At 44.9% G+C, this 27,984-nt stretch overlaps 1 protein-coding gene across 1 annotated transcript in view; it reads right to left on the reverse strand.

Moving 5' to 3' along the window:
* The window catches only part of TTC3 (tetratricopeptide repeat domain 3), a gene marked incomplete in the record, with an annotated part of 2,769,029 nt that overhangs the window by 1,099,387 nt on the left and 1,641,658 nt on the right, over window positions 1-27,984 (reverse strand).

Consider the following 27,984-nt stretch of genomic DNA (forward strand, 5'->3'; position numbering starts at 1 on the left):
ACCACACCTCCAGCCTCATATACACATACTACACCAGCACTGGCAAAAAATACACAAAATCATACTCAGAGGCTCTAAATAAAAACCTGCAAAAGCATCACGGACCTCCAAAACAGACACCCAAAAAACCTGCACCTCCCATCACAAACTAGACAACACATAAAACACAATCACAGCCCTTAAGGCGAAATAACATACCTAACACACTAGTAATAGGCGACTCTATAGTCAGGCACACTGACGTCCCACTCATTAGGCTGGACAAGGAGAAGGTTACTGTTAAGCTGCCTGTCAGAAACCAGAATCCGCCACATAACAAAAGCAGTCAGGTCACTCCAGAACAAGTACAAATATGACTCTGTCATTGTTCATGTTGGTGTGAATGACTTGAGACGTACCTCCCTGGACTACATGAAGAGAGACATGGAAGAGCTCTCTGATCATGTAGCCCAGGCGAGTATGACCCTGACTAGCATCCTGTCCTCACCCCTCACCAAGAATGATACCACAGTATAAAGAAAAAATGATCAATTTCAACAATTGGCTAAGCGTCTGGTGTCATTCAAAGGGGATCCAGTGTCTGTCAGCCTAGGACGACATGCTCGATAAGCCTCGTTGCTTCGAAAGAGACAGCTTGCACCTGTCACCCCTAGGCTTTCGAATACTGGCCAAGTCTCTTGCTGACCCATTAGTACCATTTTTAGGCAAGGCTCAAAAGTCAAACCCACCTCCGTAAGCAGCACAAATAAAAAAATGAGGGTTATGCTATACAACGCCAGGAGTTACTGCCTCCTCCTTAACCCCAAAAAAACAAAGCTTCTTCTCTTTACTCCTACTAATAAATCTCCTACACCATTCTTCACTATCTCCTCAAATAATTCTACCTGTATTAACCCCGACAAGACCACCCGACAAGACCACTCGACTATTAGGTGTAACCATTGACAACCATCTTAACTTTGATGACCAAATTAACACTACTATTAAAGCTGTTAATAAAAAAATTGGGACACTCTACAGAATTAAACCCTTCCTTAACCCAGCAGCTAGAAAAACCATTGCACAGACTCACCTGCTTTCCACTCTTTTTTATGCTTCAGCTATATATACCACACTATCTAAAAATAACATTAACAAACTCTCTACCTGCTATAATAGTATAGCTAGATTCATTAATGCTACTCCCCTTAGAACTCACCACTGTCACAACCTCAAACAACTAAATTGGCTAGAACTAAATAACCACTTACTCTACCAACAATTACTTGTCTTTCATAAGACCCTTCATTTCCCTGATAATACTCCGAGCCTGGCTAAACTTATTTCTCCTTATAAGAACCTAGCCACACTTTGTTCTGCCAATAAGTTCTTAGTATCTATAACTAAATCATACACTAAAGCTAGGGATGCGTTATTTTCAAATTCCATAGGTAAACACTGGAATCTACTTCCTCAAGAAATAGCTACTCTAGAGTCTACCTCTCTGTTCAAAAGACAAATCAAAGAACATCTTACATCTCGATGGCTATGTCCTTGTACCAATCCCGACTGAAAGTATGTCTCAATACACCTTATTTTTCTTCCCGACCCCTTACTGAGCTCCTACCTGACACCTTCTAGCGTTGAGAGTTGAATCTTAAGGTATGCCTTCTATTATTTTAACCTAAGTATTTAGTTTTTATTTTTTGTAGAACTTGACTTACTAGTATTTAAATGTTATTGCTATTCTCTCTTGTACCTTGTTTATTCCTATGAAGAATAATTTTTTATTGTTAAAAATCATGGTGATTTTACCTGTACTGGAGCTTTTCTCCCCGGGCCTCTGCTGTAAACGGATATATGTCCAGTTAGACTAGCCCGGTCAACAAATGTAAAATAAAATAAAATAAATAAAATAAAATAAATCTCAAAATGCACGTGCTAGAAGCACTCCTCAGTATGGAGAAAGTACAGTTGTGTATACTTGCCATAAATGTAGATGTTTGAGTGTATTCAGTATTGCAGTCATTACATTCGGATTATCTGCTTGCAGGTAGCCTTCAGTCGGCCTGATTAACAAAGTCTTGGGTCCTGCATCGGTTGCTGTCCCTTCTTCCATGACATCAGGTCGTCAGGGGTATAAAACACGCAGCTGAAGCCATTACATCAGTTTTTCTTGCCCCAGATGTCAGCTGCCCCCCTAATGGGGAGCAATTAAATATAAAAATACAATGATATACCTCCAACAAAAAAGCAAATACACCAAAAAATTTTTAAGCATAGTAAAGTATTGCCAAAAGACGTCAGGGGGCTGGAGGGAGGGTAACCAGGACTGCAACAGTGAATACACTCTAACATCTACATTTATGGCAAGTGTACACAACTGTACTATGTTGTTTGTGTTTCACAGTTGCAGTCATTACATTTGAGTAGATTCCCAAAGCTATGGTTGGGAGGAGGAATTTAGATAGCATTAGGATCAGCTATAAGGCCCTGCAAGACTGCAGTGGCAAAGCCAGCTCTGGATTTAGAGAAAATTGGCAAATGATGCTTGGTGAAAGTATGTACAGAACTCTAGGTAGCAGCTTCTAGGACGTCCCTGGTAGGGACGCCTCTGAGAAAGGCTGTAGAGGTAGATGCAGCCCTGGTGGAGTGGGGTCTGATCCTCTGTGGGACAGGTTTTCCATTTAGAAATGGTTTGCTTTGAAACAGCCTTCCCCTCTGCCCCTGCAGCAAATGCCACTAGCAGTTCAGATTTTCTTTGAGGTTTAGTCCTGTCCAAGTAGAATCTAAGCTGTCTGTGCACATCTAAGGAATGCAGTTTCCATTCCCCTTTGTTCTGTGGATTGGGAAAGAAGGTTGGCAAATGAATGGACTGATTAAGAGCCACAATGGATACCACCTTGGCATGAAGATGGGTTAGTTCTGAGGCACACCCTGTCCGCATGAAAGATGATGAAAGGCTCCACTGCCACAAGGGCCTGTAATTCAGATACCCTTCTTTCTGAAGTGATTGCTAAAAGGAAAGCTGTTTTCCAAGAAAGAAATTTTAAGTCTGCAGTAGCAGCTGGCTTGAAAGGAGGTAGAGTGAGTTTTTCCAAAACAAAGTTCAGATCCCAGGCTGGGGTTGGAGCTCTCCTGGGTGGTCTCAAATTTTTGGCCCCTCTGTGGAACTGCTTGAGCAGTGGATGAGAGAAGAAAGGAGGTTCTGTGTTATAATGAGCTGAAATGGTTGACGCGTGAATTTTGATGGAGGAAAAAGACAGGCCCTTGTGAAGCATCTCAGTTAAGTATTGTAATATCTGAGGTAAATTGGGCGCTGCTGTGCTCATCCCTTGAGATTGGATCCAGGAACAGAATCTTTTCCATTTTTCAGCATAAGATTTTCTAGTACTAGGCCTCCTTGCCTCTAAAATGATATCCATCACATGTTTACTGAGGAATGGTAAAGGAGAGATTAGGTAATTAGCCAGGCTGCTAGGTTCAGTTTTAGAAGCTGAGGGTGCAGAATGTGGTTCTCCTGCTGACAGTACAACAAAGGTGTCTGAGGCAGGTGCAATGGGGATAACCGTGACACACTGCGCAGGAGGGGGTACCACTGTTGGCGTGGCCAGTCTGGAGCAATAAAAATCATCCTTGGTTTGTCTTGTTTGATTTTTAGTAGTACTTTGGAGAGCAGAGGCAGAGGGGGGGGGAAGGCATAGACGGATAGGATTTTCCAGCTGAAGAAGAGAGCATCCACTTTCCAGGCTTGTTTGTGGGGTGTCCCTTGTGCAAAATTTGCCCAATTGGTAGTTCTGGGGAGAGGCAAACAGGTCTATATCTGGGCTCCCCCATTTGCTTGTCAACATGTTGAAAATCCTTGGTTCCAGTTTCCACTCATGTGGGTCATTAGGTTTCTGCTTAGTTCGTCTGCCATTGTATTTAATTTTCCTGGCAGGAATTAAGCTTGTAGGTGCACTTGGTAGCTCAAGGCTGTGTTCCACAATGCCATGGCTAGTCTGCAGAGGGGGTAAGAATGTGTACCCCCTGCTTGTTTATGTACCACATAACAGTGGTGCTGTCCATCTTTACCATTAGTTGTTCTGGAAGAATGTAGTCCTTGAAGGCTGTCAGAGCATTCTGTACAACTAACATTTCTTTTTGATTGACATGCAGGTGCATTTGACTTGGGTTCCATTGGCCCTGAATGCACTTCCCTGCCAGGTGAGCCCCCCATGCATAGTCTGATGTGTCTGTTGTTAGTGTTTGGACGGCAGGGCGTGGTGTGAAAGGTAGTCCCTTGTTTTGGTGGCAGGCCTCTGCCCACCAAAGGAACTCTAGGCATAGACAAGGTATGATAGGAATCATTGCTTCTAGATCCTGAGAATGTTGATACCATAGGCTTTTTAGATACCACTGTAGTTTCCTCATATGAAGTATTGCATATGGAATTAGAAGAATGCAGGCGGCCATGAACCCCAGGCTTGCAGTATTTGAGTTGCAGATATCAGGGTCTTTGTGACCACTTGCTTGATGTAGGTTGTCAAATTAATTTCTCTGGTGTAAGGAAAGCCATCTGGGAAGTTGTATTCAAGCTTGCACCCAGGAATATAACTTGTTGACAGGGTACCAGTTGTGATTTCTTTTAGTTTATGGCGTACCCCAGACAAGTTAGAACCCTTTGTACAAAGGCCAGATGATTCAAAAGTATGTCCTGGCTTTCTGCCTGAATTAGACAATTGTCCAGGTATGGGTATATTTGAATATTTCTTTGCCTGCAAAATGCAATAACTGGAGCTAGGCACTTTGTGAATACCCTGGGCGCAGTAGATAAGCCAAAGGGCAATGCAGAGAACTGATAGTGCGTGTAGCCTGCTTTGAAGTGTAGGTATCCTCTGCAAGATTCCCTGATTGGGATGTCAGGTATGCTTCTTTTAAATCTAGTGTTGCCAACCAGGCATCTTTGCGTAGCATAGGAAGCAACTACTGAACAGCCAGCATCTTGAATTTTGGAATCTCCGAAAAGGTGTTTAGAGTAGACAGGTCCAGGATAGGACACCATGAATTGTCTTTTCTGGGTACCAGGAAAAGTCTTGAATAGAAACCTTGTCCCTTTTCCTATTCTAGTACCAATTGAATAGCCCGCAGGCTTGAGAGAAAGTACTTGTTTTTGGGCCTCTGCCCACTGATTTGGGGGTAGGTCTTTCCACCCGCTTGATGTTGGCAACGTGTGTAAGTGAAATCTGCATCCCTAGGACATTATATTTAAAACCAATTTGTCCTGGGTAATGAGTTCCCAGTTCTTTGCATGAAGCAATCTTTCCCCCCAAAGGGGCAGTCAGTTGATAAGTGCTTGGAAATTTTAAAAGGAAGTCATTGAGACAGTTTACCATATAGGGGAGTCTTATTACTCCCAGATTTGGAAGTGGAGGCCCCCCACTGCTTAGTCTTGTGCGTATCCTGGGACTGCAGCCTGGGACCTCTTCTGGATCTGGGTTTGGACTGAAGGTCTGCAAGAGGCAGGAAAGGAACAATTCTTGGAAGGCCAATGCCTACTAAATCTTGGAGGTTGTACTTGTAAAAAATCTTTAACAGTTTGCATAGATTTAGCTTTTTCTTCCATCTTTTTAAGAACAACTTCTGCCTTGTTGCCAAACCTTGCAGTTCTGGTTTACGGGAGCATCCAGTAATTTTGGTTTAGCATGATCTGGTAGGGATTGCTCCTTAAGCCAAGCATGCCTTCTAAGTATAGACCCAGTTACAGCAGCTCTGCAAGATACCTCTAGAGAGTCAAAACCACATTGAAAAGTATGTTTTCCAATTAAGCAATCCAATAATATGCTGCTGATACTTCAACATATGAAACTGGCAGTTTGAGGCCCTAACTGCCAAAGTTGCAGAAGTGTATACCTTCCTACCCTATCTATCCAGTGCCCTGGAGTCTCTATCAGAGGGGGGTAGGATTGTTGGCAGTAGTAGCTTTAATGCCCTTGGGCCCCTGTGAAATGGTCTCAGGATCAGCAGTAGGATTTTTGAAAAGGAACTTGTGAGAGTCAGGGACCCTGTAACATCTATCAGGTTTCCTGGGAGCAGGGGGTAAACAGTCAGGGGGGCCAAGCTAGATTCTGCAAATGCATCCTCAACAATGTCTAGTACAGGAGATATGGCTAAAGGCCTGTGCTGGGGCAGGAGTAAGAAATCCCTAAGCCTCCTTTTAGAATCGGAGAAATCCTGACTTTCCCAACAAAAATGCTCCCTCAGAGTATGCAAGGTTTCACCAAAAGCGAAATCCTTGGGGGGGGGGGGGGCGACAGAGGGACTGGAGTCCTCAGCATCAGAATCCTCATAAGTAGATAAGGGTAAATCCTGATCATCAGAGGAAACAAAAAATTCAGAATCCTGGTCGGAAGCATCATAAACAAACTCAGTCCTAGGTCTCTTAGAGGGGGAAGGCTGTCTTCCGCTGATTAAAGTAAAAAGGTCTTCAGCCATTTTTATCATCTGTTTTTTAGGCATAAAGGCCTGACCATGCGGTCTGGGCATCTGTTTTATGGGCATGGTTTGAGATTTAGGCCTTGAAAAAGAAGATTGCGTCCGTTTAAAATGCAAGTCAGTAGGCCTGAATATACCCTCAGAAGTCGGTGCCTGCATAGTGGCTCCGGACCCATCCAAGGTGCAGATGTCCGCAGGTTCCACAGTTGAAGCATCTCGCGGCATACCGCACTCTGAATGGGTCTCAGTAGAAGCCTGCGAATCAGAAGTAGCGGGTATCAGGGGCTGCGAAAGCGCCTCACTGAGTACTGGCGAAAGTACAGTTTTGTACCTACCATAAATGTAGATGTTCGAGTGCTAATAAAGCTGCAGTCATAACAGATGGGTTCTCCTGCCATCAGGTGGGTCCTCGGTCGGCCGAATTCCAAAGTCTAGGTCCGGCGTCGGTTGTCGTCACTTCTTCCCTGACGTCAGTGTGACAGGGGGTATAAAAGAACCAGCCGACGCCATTTTCTTCAGTTTTTCTTGCCCCAGATGTCAGATGCCCCCAGAAGGAAGGCAATACATAAAATTATGTAATAATGCAATGCAATATAATCAAAAAACAGTAGTTGCAAGCAAATACACCATAAAAGAATACCCCTAAAGGGGAAGGAGGGAGGGAAACCTGGACTGCAGCTGTATTAGCACTCGAACATCTACATTTATGGTAGGTACAAAACTACTATGTTCATCGTGCATACAGCTGCAGTCATAACTGATGGGTAGAATCCCAAAGCTAAGAAAGGGGTGGTAGGCACTAGGTGGAACTAGGAGGAGCCAAAATGCCCTGCAAGACTGCAGTGGCAAAGCCTGCTCTAGATTTGGAGTATAATGGTAGGTTGTAGTGCTTGGAAAAGGTATGCACAGAACTCCAAGTGGCTGCTTCCAAAATATCCTTGGTAGGAACTCCTCTGAGGAAGGCTGCAGAGGTGGCTGTGGCCCTGGTGGAATGAGTTCTAATGCCTGTAGGTACAGTTTTGCCATGAAAGGAATAGCAAAAGCGTATGCAGTGGGCTATCCATTTTGAGATTGTCTGTTTGGAAATTGGCTTTCCTTGAGCTCCTACCGCATAGGCCACAAAGAGCTGTTCTGATTTTCTGAAAGGTTTTGTTCTGTCCAAATAATAACGCAGTTGTCTGTGGATGTCCAAGGAATGTAGTAATCTCTCCCCTTTGTTTTGAGGATTAGGATAAAAAGTAGGTAAATGTATGGCCTGATTTAAAGCTACCCTGGATACCACTTTAGGCATGAAGGACGGGTTGGTTCGTAAGGAAACTCTGTCCTGATGGAAGATGATAAAAGGCTGGACGGCCATGAGAGCCTGTAGTTCTGAAACTCTACGAGCTGAAGTGATAGCCAGAAGGAAAGCTGTTTTCCAGGACAAATGTTGCAAATCTGATGAGGCAGCCGGCTCAAAAGGAGGCAAAGTCAGTTTTTCCAGAATGAAATTAAGATCCCAAGCAGGTGTTGGTTGTTTCCTTGGAGGTCTTAAATTCTTAGCCCCTCTGAGGAACTGTCTTAATAGAGGGTGAGAGAATAATGGTGGATCAGTGTTGTATTCTGCAGAAATGGCTGAGGCATGGATTTTGATGGAGGAGAACGAAAGTCCACTGCTTAGCAGCTCAGCCAAATATTGCAGTATTTGAGGTAAATTCAGTTTTCCAGGGTTCTGGCCCTTTTTCTCATTCCAGACACAAAAACGTTTCCATTTTGCGGAGTAAGTTTTTCTAGTAGATGGCCTTCTGGCCCCCAAAATAACATCCTGCACCTCCTTGGAGAGTAGGGCCTGCTGTGATGCCAAGGAATCTTCCATGCGGCTAGATTGAGTGTTTTTAGCTGACTGTGAAGAGTTTTGAAGCTGTGCCGAGTCAGAAGAAGAGGCATTAGAGGCAGGGTCCATGGTGGGGAATGCGTCAGGCTCCTCAGGAGTGGGTACCAGTGTTGCCTTGGCCAGTCCGGAGCAATGAGGATCATCTTTGGTCTGTCTGCTCTGGTCTTCAATAGGACTTTGGGCAGCAGAGGAAGAGGCGGGAAGGCATAAACTGTCATTGATGTCCAACTGAAAGAGAGAGCGTCCACTCTCCAGGCCTTTGGATGGGAGATCCTTGAGCAGAATTTTGTCAATTGATGATTTTTGTGGGAGGCAAAGAGATCTACGTCTGGCCTTCCCCATTCTTGGATTATTTCTGAAAAAACTTTTGGATGCAACTTCCATTCGTGTGGATCTGTCATATTCCTGCTTAGGTTGTCTGCCAGCGTGTTTTCCTTGCCTGGCAAGTACTGTGCTTGTAGTTCCATTTGTAAGTCCATGGCCATGTTCCAAAGTGACATGGCCAGTCTGCATAGGGGGTAAGAATGTGTTCCTCCCTGCTTGTTTATGTACCACATAACTGTGGTGTTGTCCGTTCTTATCAATAGTTGACCTGGTTGTAGAAGGTCCTTGAAAGCTGTAATAGCATTTATTACTGCTAGCATTTCTTTTTGATTGATGTGAAGGTGCTTTTCTTTTTGGGACCATTTGCCCTGAATGCACCGGTCTGTCATGTGCGCCCCCCCAAGCGGAGTCCGAGGCGTCTGTTGTGATGACTTGATTTGCTTGAGGCTTGCTGAATGGAAGACCTGTGTTTGTTTGACATGCTTGAGCCCACCACAGAAATTCCTTTTGCAGACATGGAATTAGTGGTATTATTGTTTCCAAACTGTGGCTGTGTTGAGACCATATGTTTTTTAGGTACCATTGTAGTTTTCTCATATGCAGCTTTGCACATGGGATTAGTAAGATGCAAGATGCTATGAATCCCAGAGCCTGCAGGATTTTCCTTGCAGTCAGCCTGGTGCAATTTGCCAGTGTCCTGAAATATTGAATTAGTTGCCCCTGCTTCTCTGGCGTGAGGTAGGCCATCTGGGTGTTTGTGTCCAAATTGGCACCCAGGAAAATTATCTTCCGAGAGGGTATTAGCCTTGATTTCCCTTTGTTGACTGTGTATCCCAGAGAGTTTAATAACATTATTACATAAGCCAGATGTTTCAGAAGAATGTGCTTGCTGTCCGCTTGGATCAGGCAGTCGTCCAAATAAGGGTATATTTGTATCCCTTGAAGTCTGCAGTAGGCAATTACTGATGCCAGGCATTTCGTGAATACTCTGGGCGCAGTAGATAAGCCAAAGGGCAATGCAGAGATTTGATAATGGGTTGAACCTGCAAGAAATCTGAGGTATCTTCTGCAATTTTGTCTGATTGGGACATGCAGGTATGCCTCCTTGAGGTCCAATGTTACCAGCCAAGACTCCTTGCCCAGCATGGGAAGAAGTTGCTGTAGAGTGAGCATCTTGAATTTTGGTACGAGTAGGAATGTGTTTAGGATGGAAAGATCCAAAATAGGTCTCCAATCTTTTCCCTTCCTTGGCACCAGAAATAGCCTGGAATAAAAACCTTGACCTTGTTCGTGTGTAGGTACCTCGAATAGCTTTCATGTTTATAAGATCTGAAATTTGCTTCTGTGCCTCTGCCCTTTGATTGTGTGGCAGGTTTGGCATGCCTCTCATTTTTGGAAGGGTATGAAAATGGAATTTGTAGCCTCTGTTTATAATGTCCAGGATCCATTTGTCCTTTGTGACAACATGCCAATTTTTTGAGAATAGTGCCAGCTTTCCTCCTAAGGGGGCTGTCATTTGAGACCTGGTTGGCATGCAAAGGGGAAAGTCATTGGGTTTGCTTTCTGAAAGATTGCGAGTTGTCCTCACCATCTCTGTGTAGGAGCTTGCCATTGTCTGCCTCTGTACAATCCTTGTGATTGTCCTCTGCCCCTCGGGCGCCTGCATCTGCCTCTTTGGGGTCTGTCTGTGGCAGGAAAGGACCAGTTTTTGGAAGGCCAATTTCTACTAAAACGTGGGGGTTGAACCTGCAGAAATTCTTTCACAGTTTGCATTGATTTAGCCTTTTCCTCCATTTTCCGTAATACTTCCTCAGCATTTGCCCCAAATAGTACATCCTTTTGAAGAGGGGCGTCTAGTAATTTAGCTTTGACATGATCAGGCAAGGCTTGTTCCTTGAGCCAGGCATGCCTACGTATGACTGAGCCTGTAACAGCAGCTCTAAATGAGGCCTCTAGAGCATCAAAACCACATTGTAAGGTATGTTTACCCACTTGTTCTGCACTATGCATCAAATCCTGCAACTCCTTCAAGTCTGGTTGTTCAGGTTGTGACATTTTACTTTTCAATTGAGATAAAGTACAGTTTTGTACCTACCATAAATGTAGATGTCCGACAGATATGCAACTGCAGTCATAACATATGGGTTGTCCTGCCTCAGGCAGCCCTCGGTCGGCCGGATTCCAAAGTCTGGGTCCGACGTTGGCTGATGTTGCATTTCTCTCCGACGTCAGAGCGGCTGGAGTATATAAGCATCACCCGACGCCATCTTCTTCAGTGTTTCTTGCCCCAGATGCCAGGTGCCCTCCAATGAAGGCTGTAATCAAATTGGAAGACAAAAATAGGTTGCCAGACAAAAATTAAGCAATAAACAGATACACCATAACAGATATCCCCAGCTAAGGATAATAGGGATAGGAGTGGACCCAAGGCATAGAGGGGAAGGAGGGAGGGAAAACCCGACTGCAGTTGCATATCTATCGGACATCTACATTTATGGTAGGTACAAAACTGTACTATGTCCCTCAAGAATGCAACTGCAGTCATAACATATGGGTTGAATATCATAGCTTAGCTGGGGGAGGTGGTATGCTCTAGGAAAAGGATGGTGTAGCTATCAATCCCTGCAGGACTGCCGAAGCAAACCCTGCTCTGGATCTGGAATATAAAGGGAGGTTGTAGTGTTTGGAAAATGTATGCACGGGGCTCCATGTGGCAGCTTCTAGAATGTCTTTTGTAGGCACCCCTCTTAAAAAAGCTGTAGAGGTGGCTGTAGCTCTGGTGGAGTGTGGTCTGACATTGGCTGGCACACACTTTCCATGGAAGGAACAACAGAATCTGATGCAATGTCCAATCCATTTTGAAATTGTCTGTTTGGAAATTGCTTTTCCTTGTATTCCAGGGGCGTAAGCTACAAAAAGCTGATCAGACTTCCTACTGGTCTTGGTTCTGTCTAGGTAGTAGCGAAGTTGTCTGTGTATGTCCAAGGTATGCAACAGCCTTTCCCCTTTGTTCTCAGGATTGGGAAAGAAAGTAGGCAGGTGAATTGCTTGATTTAAAGAAACCCTGGATACCACTTTTGGCAGAAAAGTAGGGTTGGTTAGTAGGGAGACCCTGTCTCTGTGAAAAGTTATGAACGGTGGTATTGCCATTAAGGCCTGTAATTCTGAAACCCTTCTTGCTGAGGTTATGGCCAGCAGGAAAGCTGTCTTCCAGGAAAGAAATTGCAACTCCACATAAGCTGCTGGCTCAAAGGGAGGTAAAGTCAATTTTTCTAGGACAAAATTGAGGTCCCAAGCTGGTACTGGTGCCTTTCTTGGGGGCTTTATATTCTTGATTCCTCTAAGAAATTGCCTTAGCAAAGGATGTGAAAACACAGGTGGATCAGTGTTGTATCTAGCTGAGATAGCTGAAGCATGTATTTTTATGGAAGAGTATGAGAGTCCGTTATGTAACATATCTGCCAAGTATTCCAGAATGAGAGGGATGCTCAAAAGTGATGCATCATGACCCTTGTTGGTATTCCAAATGCTGAATCTCTTCCATTTGGCTGAGTAAGCCTTTATGGTGGATAGTCTGCGGGCTTCTGTTAGTATCCGCTGAACTTCCTTGGAGAGAGGTAAATTGAGGTTATTTATGGGATTTCCCAAGCTGTTAGCTGTAGAGTCTGGATGTTGGGATGAATAGTCCTTAAGTTGTGTTGAGTCAGAAGTTGAGGCCATTGTGGAAGGGCCCACGTTTTGTTATGACATATGCTCCGTAGTAGTGGGTACCAGTGTTGTCTTGGCCAGTCTGGAGCTATTAGGATCCCCTTCGGTTGCTCTGCCTTGATCTTTAATAACACTGTGGTCATCAGTGGCAGGGGTGGAAATGCATAAATTATTAGGGAGCTCCAGTTGAATGAGAGGGCATCTACTTTCCATGCTTGTGGATGATATGTCCTTGAGCAGAACTTTTGTAAGTGATGATTGAGGTGGGAGGAAAATAGGTCCACGTCCGGCCTGCCCCATCTCGAGGTGAGTCGTATAAAGATGTCTGGATGTAGCCTCCATTCGTGGGGGTCCAGGAAACTCCTGCTTAGACTGTCCGCCAGAACATTGTCTTTGCCTGGAACAACCTGGGATTGTAGCTGTATGTTTAGACCCAGTGATTTTTCCCAAAGATTCATTGTCAGTCTGCAAAGGGGGTAAGAATGAGTGCCCCCCTGCTTGTTTATGTACCACATCACAGTGGTGTTGTCTGTCCGTATTAGTAGGTGGCCTTGTTGAAGTTGTTGTCCAAAGGCCTCGATGGCATGCATTACTGCTAGCATTTCTTTTTGGTTGATATGCAGATGTGTTTCCTTTGGGGACCATTGCCCTTGAATACATCTGCCCTCCATGTGCGCCCCCCATCCAAGGTCTGAGGCGCCTGTGGTCATTGTCTGTGTTATCTGAGGTTTTTTGAACGACATGCCTGTGTTTAACTGGCTTACTGTGGCCCACCATAGAAATTCCTTTTGTAGACATGGAATGAGTGGAATAATTGCTTCTAGGTTGTTGCTGTGTTGAGACCATAAGTTTTTTAAGTACCACTGAAGCTTTCTCATGTGTAGTCTTGCTAGTGGGACCAAGAGAATGCAGGATGCCATGTAACCCAGGGCCTGTAGGAAACTCCTTGCAGTCATCTGGGTGAGCTTTGCTAAACTTTTGAAGTAATGAGTTAACTTCTTTTGCTTGTCTTCTGTCAGGTAAACCATTTGAGAGGCTGTGTCTAGTTTGGCTCCTAAGAAGGTTATTTGCTGGGATGTCTGAAGTCTTGACTTTTGAAAGTTGACTGTGTATCCCAGAGCCTGTAGCAAGTGTATGACATAATTCAAGTTTTTTGTCAAGGTTAGTTTGTTGTCCGCTTGTATGAGGCAATCGTCCAGGTACGGGTAGATTTGAATCCCCTGGAGCCTGCAATGAGCAATTACTGATGCCAGGCATTTCGTGAATACTCTGGGCGCAGTAGATAAGCCAAATGGCAATGCTGAGAATTGATAATGCTCTGGCCCTGCATCTGAGGTATCTTCTGCAGCTATGTCTGATAGGGACATGCAGGTATGCCTCCTTGAGGTCCAGAGTAATCAGCCAAGACCCCTTGCCCAGCATGGGAAGGAGTTGCTGTAAAGTCAGCATTTTGAACTTTGGTACTATGAGAAAAGTGTTTAGAGCGGACAAGTCCAGTATTGGTCTCCATTGAGTTTCTTTTCTTGGAACAAGGAACAGTCTTGAATAAAACCCCTGACCTTGTTCTTGTTGTGGAACTTTTTCTATTGCTTTGATCTGAGCAAGCAGAGAAATTTGCTTGATAGCCTCTGCCCTCTGATTTTGTGGAAGGTTTGGCATGCCTCGTTTTCTTGGCAAGGTATGAAAGTGGAACCTGTAACTGTGGTCTATAATGTCCAGTATCCATTTGTCTTTTGTCAGTTTGTGCCAATTTCTTGAAAACAGAGATAACTTTCCGCCAAAAGGAGCTTCTGTTTGCTCCTTGGTCAGTGGAAGTAGAGGAAAGTCATTGAGCTTGTCCCTGTGGGGCAGGAGAAACCCCTGTGTCACTTCTTTGGTTTGTTGGTTGCCATTGTCGTCCCCTGTAGGATCCTCTGTATTGCCCTCTTCCTCGGGCACGCCTGTCTTTACCCCTTTGAAATCTTTCAGGATTAGGAAAGGACCAGTTTTTAGAAGGCCAGTTCCTGCTGAATCTGGGCGGCTGAACCTGGAGGAAATCTTTGACTGTCTGTACTGACTTGGCTTTTTCCTCAATGGACTTTAACACATCTTTAGCATTAGCACCAAAAAGCTTGTTCTTTTCCAAGGGTGCATCAAGAAGTTTTGCCTTAACATGATCTGGTAAAGGTTGTTCTTTTAGCCATGCATGTCTACGAATGACCGCCCCTGTCATAGCTGCCCTACATGAAGCCTCCAATGCATCATATCCACACTGCAAAAAATGATTGCTAACTTGCTGAGAATTATGCACAACCTCATGCAAAGACTTCCTATCTAAAGGTTCAGGAGAGGCCAAACTTTTCTGTAAATCATCTAACAGGAAATCCTGATATTGAAACATGTGAAAGAGACAACTGAGAGCTCTCATAGATAAAGTAGTGGAGGTGTAGACCTTCTTCCCCCATCTCTCTAAGGACCTTGCTTCCCTGTCGGAAGGCAAAGGATTTTTGGATGTGGTAGCTGAAACCCATTTAGGCCCCTGGGAAATTGTTTCTAAATCAACAGCATGGGCCCTAAATAAATGAGAATGGGTTTCTGGAACCCTATAGTATCTGTCAGGCTTGACAGGAGCAGGAGGAAGAGTATCAGGGGTAACACTGGAGTCAGAGTATAAATCATCCAAAACATCAAGCACAGGAGGTATAGCTAAGAGTCTGTGTTGAGGCTTTTTAAGGAAGGTTCGAAGGTGCTTTCTGGAATCAGAAAATTCCTGGCCTTGCCACTTAAAATGCTCCCTCATGGAATGCAGAACTTCCCCAAAAGAAATATCCTCAGGAGGGGAGGCCGAGGGGATGGAGTCCTCTGCATCTGAATCCTCATAGGTCTGGAAGGGCTCTTCCTGGCTTTCAGAGGGAACAGAGTCCTCAGAATCTTCATCTGAGGGCAGAGGGTCAGGGGGTTCAACCCTGGGCCTCTTATCAGGAGGAGGCTGGGATCCTCTCTCAGGATGGGCCTGGGAGCCTCTGATCAGAGAAATTAAATCTGCGGCCATGGACATGATCCGAGTTTCAGGAGTAGTCTGAGGTATGTTTTTAGCAGTAAGATGTTTGGACTTGCTGGCTGCCTTGGCACGTGTGCAGGCCTTGATAGACATGGACATGGGAGGCCTAGCCGCTCCACGTGCAGGAGTTACCTTATCAACAGCAATGGTCTCGGGCATTTCCTCGGTTTCGGTATCCGGAGGAAAATCAATAACTGGCGTCGGAGTGGCCTCCGGTATCGGAGGTATCGGTAATGCAGTGTCTTCGGTTCGGAGCGGTGGAATAACCGCCTCAGAGGGAACCGGAGCACTCGCGATTAGTTTTGGCATGGTGTCGGTTGAAGACGCGGGCCGAGGATGTCGGTCCCGTTCTTTTCGTTTCTTAGGAGTTTGCGTTGTCGGTTGTTCCGACGGCATTGTATAATCAAATTTTTCGCCGAAAAAGTCTTCAGCGAACTACGCCCAGCGCCTGAGGTGCGCTTGTTGAAGCGAGCACAGGTGGCACAGGCCGAGACGTCGTGGTCTGGGCCAAGGCAAGGGAGGCAGTAAGAGTGGAAATCCTTATGAGGTATTTGTTTACCACAAGACAAACAATTATTTACTTTTTCAGTAATTTCTGACATCGGCTGAGGCAAGAAAAGGTCCCCAACGGGGTACTTAGCTTTTTTGATGACTTTGGTTTCGAAGAATACAGGAGCTGACCGACCGGCACTTGCGAACTGCTTCTGCTTCGGGCACTGCGCGGCAAGAAAGACTGGAGAAGATGGCGTCGGCTGATGCTTATATACTCCAGCCGCTCTGACGTCGGAGAGAAATGCGACATCAGCCGACGTCGGACCCAGATTTTGGAATCCGGCCGACCGAGGGCTGCCTGAGGCAAGACAACCCATATGTTATGACTGCAGTTGCATTCTTGAAGGACATCAGAAAGTGTTGGTATTTTAGCATATGAAACTGACAGTTTAAGGCCCTCAAGGATAAGGTAGCCGAGGTACATACCTTTTTCCCCCACCTTTCTAAGGATCTGGAATCTCTCTCGGAAGGCAATGGATTTTTGGCAATGGAGGCCTTAACTCCCTTGGGCCCCTGTTAGATGGTTTCTAGGTCAGCAGCATGGCTTTTGTATAGAAATTGGTGTGAGTCAGGAACCCTGTAGTACCCGTCAGGCTTAACTGGAGCTGGAGGTAGAGAGTCCGGGTTAAGGCAGGCCTCCGAGTAAACATCATCTAGGATGTCCAAGACAGTAGGTATAGCCAGACGCCTGTGCTGGGGTAACAAAAGAAATTCCCTGAGCCTTTTCTTGGAATCTGAGTAATCCTGGCCTTCCCAGTGGAAATGTTCCCTTAAGGTATGCAAAGTTTCCGCAAATGAATAATCCTCAGGGGGGGATACAGAAGGAATAGACTCCTCTGCATCAGAGTCTTCAAAAGGGGAGTAATACTGTTCCTGATCATCAGAGTGTTCTGAAATAATGGAGCCCTGATCAGAGGAGGGGAACTCTTCCTCTACTCTGGGCCTTTTGTCCGGAGGTGGCTGAGAACCTCTGATTAGAGTAATCAAATCCTCAGCCATTTTAAGCATCTGTTTCTTAGGCATGGGGCCTGGAGATGGGCCCTGTGCAGCTGGTCTCTTAGGGTGCATGGTTGCTTTAGACTTGGTGAAAGCCTTGATGGAGAAAGAAGAGGAAGGTCTGAAGACACCTTGAGTGGAGGTGGACCTGTCCACATTCTGTGTTTCAACGCCAAGAGTGACTTCGGTATCTGTAGTCGGGGTGTGGGCCGAGGAGCCTGCGACCTCGGGTACAGGAGACACCGCCAAAGATGTGTCGTCGGTAATCAGGGGCTGCGTAAGCGCCTTGCTGAGAACCGGACCACGTGTAGTCGGCTTTGGCATGGTGTCGGTAGAGGCTGCGGACCTCGAGTGTCGGTCCTTGTCTTTGCGTTTTTTAGACAAAACCGGAGTCGGAGTATCCGACGACATAGTATAGTTAAATGCTTTCTCAAAAAAATGCTGGGCGAACTCCGCCCGACGCTTAATAGTGCGTTTGTTGAATGTAGCACAAAAGCGACAGACCGAGACGTCATGGTCTGGGCCTAAACAAGGTATACAGAGGGAATGGAAATCCTTATGCAGTATTTGCTTCCCACAAGAAATACAATTATTAACTTTGTCTGACATCGGTCTGAGGCAAGAAAAGTTTCCCCAACGGGGTACTTAGCTTTTAAGAAGACTTTGGTTTCCAAATTTTTCGTAATCTCAGGAGTTGGCCGACCGGCACTTGCGAACTGCTTCTGCTTCGGGCACCGCGCGGCAAGAAAGACTGAAGAAAATGGCGTTGGCTGGTTCTTTTATACCCCTGTCGCACTGACGTCAGGGAAGAAGCGACGACAACCGACACCGGACCTAGACTTTGGAATTCGGCCGACCGAGGACCCGCCTGATGGCAGGAGAACCCATCTGTTATGACTGCAGCTGTATGCACGATGAATATCTGGCGACTGGCTTATGAGAAGTGTCGGCAGCTTTGAACCTAGGTGGCCTGTCTCTCTCTCTTTGTGCTTTTTCGGAAGGTTGGTAGTCGGATGGCTGACCGAAGACATAATCAGGATAACTGAACCGAGCACCAAAATATTTAGAAGTGTAAATATACAGAAGGATAATTTGTGGTTTAAGTAAGGCACAAAACCGACAGTGAGGTACGTTGTGGTCTGGGCCTAGGCAAGGAATACACTACGAATGAAAATCTTTATGAGGTATTTGCTTTCCACAAGTAATGCAATTATTTACTTTTACTGACATTGGTTAAGAGCAAAAAAAAGTTTCCCCAACGGGGTACTTAGCTTTTAGTTGAAGACTTCGGTTCTGAAACTCGAAAACGTAAATTTCAGGAGTCGGCCAACCGGCACTTGCAAACTGCTTCTGGTACCGCACGGCAAGAAAGACTGGTGTAATGGCGTTGGCTGCATGTTTTATACCCCTGACAACCTGACGTCATGGAAGAAGGGACAGCAACCGACGCAGGACCCAAGACTTTGTTAATCAGGCTGACTGAGGGCTACCTGCAAGCAGATAACCCAAATGTACTGACTGCAACAGTGAAACACGAAGAACGTCATCGACATCTATGCAGCAACTGAAATCTGGTTCAAGGCTCCACACAGCACCCCAGCACTACCGGGCTACAACTCATACCACACACTTTGGCCACAGAACATGGACCGAAATACAAATGGAGGGGGTGTATCCATATTCATCAAGGATACTTACACCTCCAGGTTAATGGCACAGTACGATACCTCTGAGATCATCGATGTGCAACTAACATCGGGCAAATCTGCAATGCAAATTGTGGCCTGCTACAGATCACCCTCCTTGACCCAGGACCACCACTCCGCCTTTCTGGAGACACTGGAAAACATAAAGGTCCTACCGAACACCCTGATATTGGGCGATTTCAATTACCCTACTGTTAACTGGAAAAACTACTCAAGTACAAACTCCCAGGTCCAGCGCTTCCTGGAATTTATCAACTCAAATGTCCTGGATCAGCTGGTAAACTCCCCTACCAGAGATGAAAACATATTGGACCTGGTCATCACCAACATGGGCGACAGGTGTTCCGCACCGGAGGTCAACACGTCACTGGTTAGATCAGACCATAAATAATCACACTGGATGCCCACACCACACCACCACCCCAACCAAGGAAACCAGAGTGAAAAACTTTTCTATAGCAAACTTCACCTTACTTAAGACAGATGTGGTAAGTTTCACAGCCCCCACACTAAAGGATAACAGTGTCCAAAGATCCAGGAACCTTTACAAATACACTCTATGAGCAGCTAACAAGGATGCATGGATCGTGCCATCCCTAGCAAAACCAAGACTCCCTTCCCTAACAGAAGGAAACCAGTCTGGTGGACTCCTGCCATAAACAGGCTATACAATAGGAGGAGGAAACTAGTTCAGAACAAAAGCAAATCCCAAGAAGGAAAGACATCCCTGATCAGCATCAGTAAGAAACTAAGGTCCCTCATAAAATCATCCAAAGCTAACTTCGAAAGAAAAATATCCAAGGATTCAAAAGATAACCACAAAGCCTTCTTTAGCTATGTCAAGAATCTAAGTGGCAACTCGCAGATATGCTCTGAGCTAGTGCAAAATAGCACAAAATATACTGAACCTACAGATATTGCCAACATTATGGCAGATAGATTCAGAGCAAACTTCACCCCCCTCTCACCCTCAAAAGGGCCCACAACAATAGCGGAAAAGTGTAGTGTCCCGGAAATCACAGACGCACAGGTGAAAACAGCCCTTCCAAAAGCACAGGGTCAATGGGGCCAGATGGTGTTCCAGCCTGCATCTTGCACGAACTACAGAACAAACTAACCCCCCACCTAAACAAAGTGTTCAAACTCAGCCTCTCCACAGGTTATGTGCCCATAGAATGGCGCACAGCAACAGTTATTCCGCTCCACAAAGGACGGGCCACAACTGACCCTGGTAACTATCACCCCATAAGCCTGACTAGCCTGGTCTGCAAGGCTATGGAGCGCATCACCATGGAACTCATTAACAAAGACACTGGGTACCTCCAAACACTTGACCCGACCCAGTTCGGCTTTAAGGGCAGATCAAGCCTACTAAACCTGGTCGACTTCTTCGAGACAAGTCACCAAGGCCATAGATGAGGGGAAGGTAGTTCACACAGCCTACCTTGACCTAGCCAAGGCTTTTGACACCATTCCCCACTCGGGAATTATAGAAAAACTCACAAGCCTGAATATAAACCCCTACGTCACGAGATAGGTTGCCAACTGGCTTACAGACAGAACTTACAAGGTAAGAATAGCGGGCTCCAAGTCCGATGTCCCACAAGGCTTGGTCCTGGGACCCCTACTGTTTGGCATATACTTCTCAGAGGTACAGGCAAACACAGGAGGACTATGGCTAACCGAGTTCGCCAATTACTGCAAACTGGGAGCCATAACCGACTCTCCGGCTGACACGGACATTCTCCAAAAGGGCCTTACTGAGACGGACACCTGGTGTCAAAGTCATAGTCTCAAGCTAAATGCCAAAAAATGCAGTGTCATCCCGTTTGGGAAAAACAAAACACCCATGAATTATCACATAGGTGGCAGCCCCCTTAATACAGAAGAGGTAATAAGAGATCGGGGGACTCGGGTAGATAGTAATCTCTACTTTGACAATCATATTGCCAAAGTAGTTAGGAAATCCTTCTATGTAGCCCATCTAATTACTAAAGGGTTCGCATCTAAAAATAAAGAGGTTATAGTGCCCCTCTACTCGTCATTCAACAGACCCATCATAAAGTACAATGCCCCGTTTGGGATGTACCTCACAAGACACTTCCAACAGCTGGAAAGACCACAAAAGTACCTCACCAAGAGGATTACTGGTCTCAAACATATGTCCTATGCAGCCCGACTGGAAAAACTCCAGCTGTACTCAGTGGCATATCGCTTACTCAGAGGTGATCACTGCCTGACTTAAAAGCCATGTCCAACTCAGAATTGATGCCACTTGCTCTAGTGAGCTAAACCTCGCCACAGCAATAAATAGAACATGCTGGAGGGATAGTTTCCTGCCACACAGACTCCCCATGCTTTGGAACAAAATTCCTAACTACATTAGGCAGTGGCTCCTCACTAACACTCTAGAGAAACCTTGACGAGTGGATGGGTAACAGAAAATACACCCCTGGGATCACTTCATTGGCTCTTCTTGACAGAGGCTCAGTTAATTAATCAATGGGGCAGCGAAAACTGACACACTGGCTAGGCTTATAAATGCCCTCGTAGCCTAGTACCTACCTATGAACCTATGAGACCATTTCTCTTAAGAATATTCTGTAGGCGTTTTAATAACCGTGTCACAAAGTGTTGCAAAACATACAATACTCAGACATTTTTTTTTGGTTTATGATTAGTTCCCATTGTCAGTCATCAGTCCCCCTCCCAGCCAATCATCCCATTCATCAACCAACAGCCGGCCATCATTCAGACAACCATCAAAGTAAGCTTGAGAGTTTTGAATTACAGCTCTACCTCCTTACAAGTATTCTGTTTAAGCAGGAGGAAGGGGGCCAAGCAATGAGCAGTCCGTACTGGTCATTCATCACTTTCACAAGGGCCATGAGCCACAAAAGTGGTATGTCTTGTTGCCACTTGCCTTCCATTATCTGCAACATACCCCAACCCCACAGAAAAGGTGAGCAGGCCATCATTCACTCATCTTTCTCCCTGCCTGGCTCTTCCATTGCCAGGACTGATACCCTGTACCCTGGTCATATGGATCACAGCCAGAGCACCATTCCTCTGCACCACAGAGCCAGGCAATCTTTCATGATTTTATAAAATGTACTTTTCAGGAAAAGGTACAGTAATGAAACAAGACAAACATTTGCTTCTCTAATGTGAGAAAATTAAACTGGGAAGGTTTTCCTCAGCTTTTTAGGCAAGGCTCAAAGGACAAACCCACCTCCATAGACAACCCAAGGATAAAAAAACTAAAGGTAATGCTACTCAATGCCAGAAGTCTAAAACTCAAGACACACGCACTCGAGGCTCTCCTCAGTATGGAGAAAATCTATGTCTGTGCAGTAACAGAAACCTGGTTCAAGGCTCCTGAGAGCACCCCAGCACTACCAGGTTATAACTCATACCATGCGTTTCGGCCCCAAAACTCGGACCGAAGCACAAAAGGAGGGGGAGTATCTATATTCATCAAAGATACCTACACCTCCAGGTTAGTGGCACTGCACGAAGCATCGGAAACCATCCATGTGCAACTAACAGTAGGCAAAACTGCCTTTCAGTTTGTAGCCTGCTACAGAACACCCTCCCTATTACAGGAACCCCACTTGGCATTCCTGAGAACACTGGAGAATATGAAGGTCTCTCCAAACACTATGTTATTGGGTGACTTCAACTACCCAAACATTGACTGGGAAAACTACTCAAGCCCAAACACCCTCGCCCAACGGTTCCTTGAATTTATAAACTCTAACGCGATGGAACAACTGGTCACCACTCCCACAAGAAGGAACAACATATTGGACCTGGTCATCACCAACATGGGGACTCTATGTTCCACACCAGAGGTAAACCCCTCATTGGTAAGATCAGACCATAAACAAATTTCCCTGGACATCCATATCCTGTCCCCACCCCCAGCCAAGGAAATCACTGTAAAGAATTTCTCAAAAGCCAGCTTTGCACTTCTCAAGACTGAGGTGGAATCCTTCAAAGCCCCCGGGCCAGAGAATAATACAGCCCAATCCGCAGAATCCTTTACAAAGGCATTCTATGAGCACCTGCAAGAATGCATGGATCGTGCTATCCCAAATAAAAACAAGACTCACTCCTCCAAAAACAGGAGACCGGTCTGGTGGACCCAGACCATAAATAAGCTATACAACAGAAGGAGGAAGCTACTACATGACAGAGCAAAATCCCAAAAAGGGAAGGCATCTCTGATCAGTATTAGAAAGAAACTTCGATCCCTCATAAAATCATCAAAGGCCAGTTTCGAAAGAAAAATTGCCCTAGACACTAAAGATAATCATAAGGCCTCCCTTAGTTATGTCAGGAATATGGATGGAAACTCCCAGATATGCTCTGAATTGCTGCATAACGGTACAAAATAGACCAAACCTACAGACATAGCCAACATCCTAGCAGACAGATTCAGCGCAAACTCCCCCCCCCTTCCCCCCCCAAAGGAGCAAATGCCTATCACAACTGAATGTAACCTCCCTGACATCACAGATGCACAGGTGAAAGCTGCCCTCTCCAAAGCAAAAAACACAGCATCTATGGGGCTGTGTCTTACACGAGCTCCAAGAAGAACTGAACCATCACATTAAGTCACTGTTCAAACTTAGCCTTACCACAGGATATGTACCCAAAGAATGGCGTACAGCTACAGTGGTCCCACTCCACAAAGGTGGTGCCACAACGGACCCCAGGAACTATCGCCCCATAAGCCTGACTAGTCTGGTCTGTAAAGCTATGGAGCGTACTATCATGGAACTCATAAACAAAGACATTGGGAGCCTCCAGACACTGGACCCTACCCAATTCGGCTTTGTTAAGGGCAGATCTTGCCTCCTAAACCTAGTTGATTTCTTTGAAACAGTTACCAAAGCCATAGATGAGTGCAAGGTAGTCCACACAGCCTACCTAGACCTTGCAAAAGCCTTCGACACAAAACCCCACTCTGGCATCATAAATAAGCTTACCAGCTTAAATATCAACCCCTATATCACAAGATGGGTTGCAAACTGGCTCAGGGATAGAACCCACATGGTCAGAATCGCAGGTGCCATGTCCAAATAAACCAGTTAGAAGTGGCATCCCACAGGGCTCAGTTCTGGGACCTCTCTTGTTCGGTATATACTTCTCTGAGGTTCAGGCTAACACGGGGGGATTATGGATTCCAAAGTTCGCAGATGACTGCAAACTGGGGGCCATAATCAAATCTCCAGCTGACACAAGCATCCCCCAAAAGGGTCTCACAGAGATGGATGCTTGCTGCCAGTGCCACGGCCTTAAGCTAAATGCTAAAAAGTGCATAGCCATCCCCTTTGGGAAAAACAAGGTGCCCACAAATTACCACATAGGTGGTAATCCATTAAGTACGGAAGTAATTAGAGATTTGGGGACCAACGTAGATAGTAATCTCTCCTTTGATAATCACGTTACCAAAGTGGTTAGAAAAACCTTCTATATAGCCCACCTTATCACGAAAGGGTTCGCATATAGATCAAGAGAGGTCATTGTGCCCCCCTACTCGTCACTCATCAGGCCCATAATTGAATACAATGCCCCTTTTGGGATGTACCTTACCCGACACCTGCAGCAACTGGAGAGACCCCAAAAAGTACCTCACCAAGAGGATCATGGGCTACAAACAGATGTCCTATGCAGCTCGACTAAAGAAACTTCAGCTCTACTCAGCTGCTTACCGCCTACTCAGAGGCGATCTATGCCTGACATACAAAGCCATGTCAAACCCAGAATTAATGGACATGCTCCACCTCAAAAAATGTCCCTTAGAGCTACAAGCTCTAGGGACTTAAATCTCAGCACAAAAATAAATAGGACATGCTGGAGGGACAGATTTATTTCCCAGAGGCTCCCCTCACTCTGGAACAGAATCCCAATTCATGTTAGACATAGCCCCTCGCTGACCCTCCAAGCGAAATCTGGACGCGTGGACGGGAGACCGCAAATTCACCCCTGGGATCTCTTCTGTGTCCCTGCTAGACAGAGGCACAGTAAACTAATCTTAAAGGGTACCTTCTGTGACCTACTTTACAGAGGCACAGTAGGCTAATCTAACAGGGAGGCGGAAGCCAAATACACTCTGGCTAGGCTTATAAATGCCCTAGGGCAGATAGCCTAGTATCTACCTATGAATCTATGAACAAACACACATACTTTATGAGGCAGCTAAACATCAGTGTTCATAGTTCTGAACTATATTACATGGCATACCACCTTGCATTCTAGAATGTTATTCATGTCCTTCAGGAACGGTGACCTAACATTTCAGATGACCAATCAGTAACACTGCAGGGAAGTATTATGTGTTGTTGTAGAATTCTGAACAGATGGACTACCCCCCCCCCCCCCACCTTAATGTGCTTTCTGGGAAACATACAACAGAGAAAGAAAATGGTCAGTTACCACCATGAAAAAGTCTACAAACTTCTCCTATGAAAAGTAGCAATCTCAAAGAATTAATAAGTGCCTCTCCCCCACGGCAAATTATTATAGGAAAATACAGAGACCAGAGAAAAGACCTCAGCAATTCACTCCACTTCTCACTTAATATATCCAGGTAATTAATCTTTCAAAGGCTCTCCCAGTGAAAAGGCTTGAATCTAGGTTGCCACCTTTGTGGGACTACCATACTAGGTAAAGACATCTGCAACTCTGCTTATTTTGATCATTGGACAAAGAATTAACATGTCATCAAAATCTGATGATGTGGAGCTTCTATGACAAGTTGAAAAACTGATTGTAAGGTCTTGAAGGATGGCCCACCAAGTAAAAGACAACTGTACATGGGCTTTGTGTGTGTGTGTGTGCGCTTGTAGAGATATATATATATATATATATACACACACACACACACACACATATATACATACCCTAGTAATGCAAGGTGGAGAGAGAAAAAGTGCAAGAAAGCACCCAGTAGCAATTATAGGAAACCAAACTCTGTTTATGAGCACACCTCCAGAAAAGGGGTGGAATCCATACATGCAAGAAAGAGAACTACTACTTAGTGTTTTTTAAATTGTCCTTCAAAGAAGAATGATGCAGATCATCTGTCCAAAATATAATAAAGGTGAGAAATGTAGTTTTCTTCCTAGACCTTCTCGAGGGTTGCCAGGTGTCCGGTTTTTGACCAGACTGTCAGGTTTTCAGTCAAATTGTCCGGTTAAAAAAAAACATCAAAACCGGACTAGTGAAGTCTGTTTTTTTTTTTTTTTTTGCAGTCAGGAGTTAAGGACTGAAAAGTGAAAATTGAAAACATTATTAACATACTATATATGCAATGCAGACTGTGCAATGCCAATTACCGCCGCCCGTGTTGTTCTCTCCCATTTTCCTTTAAGTACGGTCGGTCGTTGGTACGGCTTGTTATTATTAGTCATCAATCAGCTGCTCTGCTCATCATGCGTGCTTATTCCACCATTCACTGATTTCACTCCAGTGTGCAATGGAATAATCGCGCAGAAATTTTAAGCAGCACAGTTCGTGATTGAAGAGCAGCAAGAAGACTAAGAGCCAAGACTAGGGGGTGTGTCTTTATGTTACCTAATTTATTAATCAGTCAGTCACTTAAGTAAGTTAAGAAATCCAGCCAAAAAAATGAACAAATGGCTAGGAACAATACTTACAGTGATGAGAGGATGAAACAGACCAGTGGATTGCATTGTTAATTGGTAGTGTACTGTGTATAAAACACACAAGAAGCAAGGAGAGATGAGTCAGATATGCAGGCTGAAATGACTGCAGTTTAGGTTACAGCACAAAAGGGTCTAGGCAAAATCTTGTGTGTTGCTGGGTATTGCTTCTAACACAACTGAAAGCAATTTTGGGGTAGTGGGTGAGAGTTTCCTGATTGAGTAGTTAGTGGGCGCGCCAGCAGAGAGATGTGGTTATTTAACCAGGTAATCATTTCCCTATTAGGAAAATGGATCATGTTTCCCTGGAGTGAACTTAAGGAGAGAACACCTTGCTTCTACTGACGTAATCTCCAAAAAAGAAGGGGTGGGAAAAAAGTGATGAAATGACAGAGAGATGACTGTTGAATTGCAATCTGTACTAAGGACAGTTTTCATTTTTGGCATGCCAGGCAAAAGGGGAGGTCAGAGCAAGGTGATCCTCCTTTACCCGATGTAACACTGTCCAAAGTAGACTCCATATTACTACATTTTTTTCTGCAGTATTACTGTTTTGCATGCCAGCATGGAAAGGCTTATTAGGGAATTGGCAAGGCTGAAGGAATAGTCAGCATTGTGGCAGCTAATGTTTAATGAAATGAAGTGCAGATAATGCTATCATAGATGGGAAGAAGATAAGGACACAGTGGGAAAACGAACAAGTACTAACAGTAGTGTAGTTATAAAAGGGACATAGAAATAACTACTTCCAGTGACCTTAAAGCAAGCAAGCCATTTGTTAAGCTAACTAGGGGAATGGCATCTTGTATTATTAGGTGAAAAAAAACTTTAAGGTATTTTCCCAATCCTGAGAAGTAATGAGACCCCATTCAGTACTAACTTCCATTCTGAACATCCCCATTTTCCCTATAACTTAGAGATCTAGAAAATGGCAATTAAATTATTATACATTCCATAATAGAAACCATATGAACAGAGATTGCAACAAAGCATTACATGGTATGACTGAGAGAATTCAAAAAGGCACAGTAGAAGAGAAGAGAATTCCAGTTTCTCCTCGGAGTTAGAATAATAAAGTAGAGGGTGTGTGGAAGGTGCAACCCCCCACATGGGGGGTGTAAGTGGGCACAGCCCCCCTGCATTACGCTTTGTCTTTGAATCGAAGTTTGAAAATCAGCAAATCTGATCGAATTTCGATTTTGCTGATTTTCAAACTTTGGTGCAGATCGGACTGACTATTTTCGTCATTCCGGTTCACACAAAGGGCCGTTCAGTAGGTTGATTTTCAACCTTTTAAAGGTAAACCTCTGAAGAACAGTATCAGAACCATTATATCCAAAGATTTAAATTTTGCTTGTGACATAAATAGGCCATGTGATGTTGATGAGACACAAATGTGTCTCAGAGAGGGTCCCCATGCACTGGAACAAGCTTCCCATTCATGTGAAGCAGAGTCCATCTCTAGGCTAGCCCTATTTAAGCACAACGTTGAGTCTTTGAACAATAGGTGGGAAACTGGAAATCACCCTGTTGCCATTGCCAATGCGCAATGCCACTTATCTGTTTTTTTCTGGACTATCCACACAAATCGAATCAATTCTCTGCTCTGGACTGGTAGTCAGGAAATTGGGAAAACCCTGTACAAATTCCATTTTTCTG

This window comes from Protopterus annectens, chromosome 5.part0 (assembly GCF_019279795.1).
Source record: "Protopterus annectens isolate FY-2018-M chromosome 5.part0, PAN1.0, whole genome shotgun sequence".
Classification (NCBI taxonomy): Eukaryota; Metazoa; Chordata; order Ceratodontiformes; family Protopteridae; genus Protopterus; species Protopterus annectens.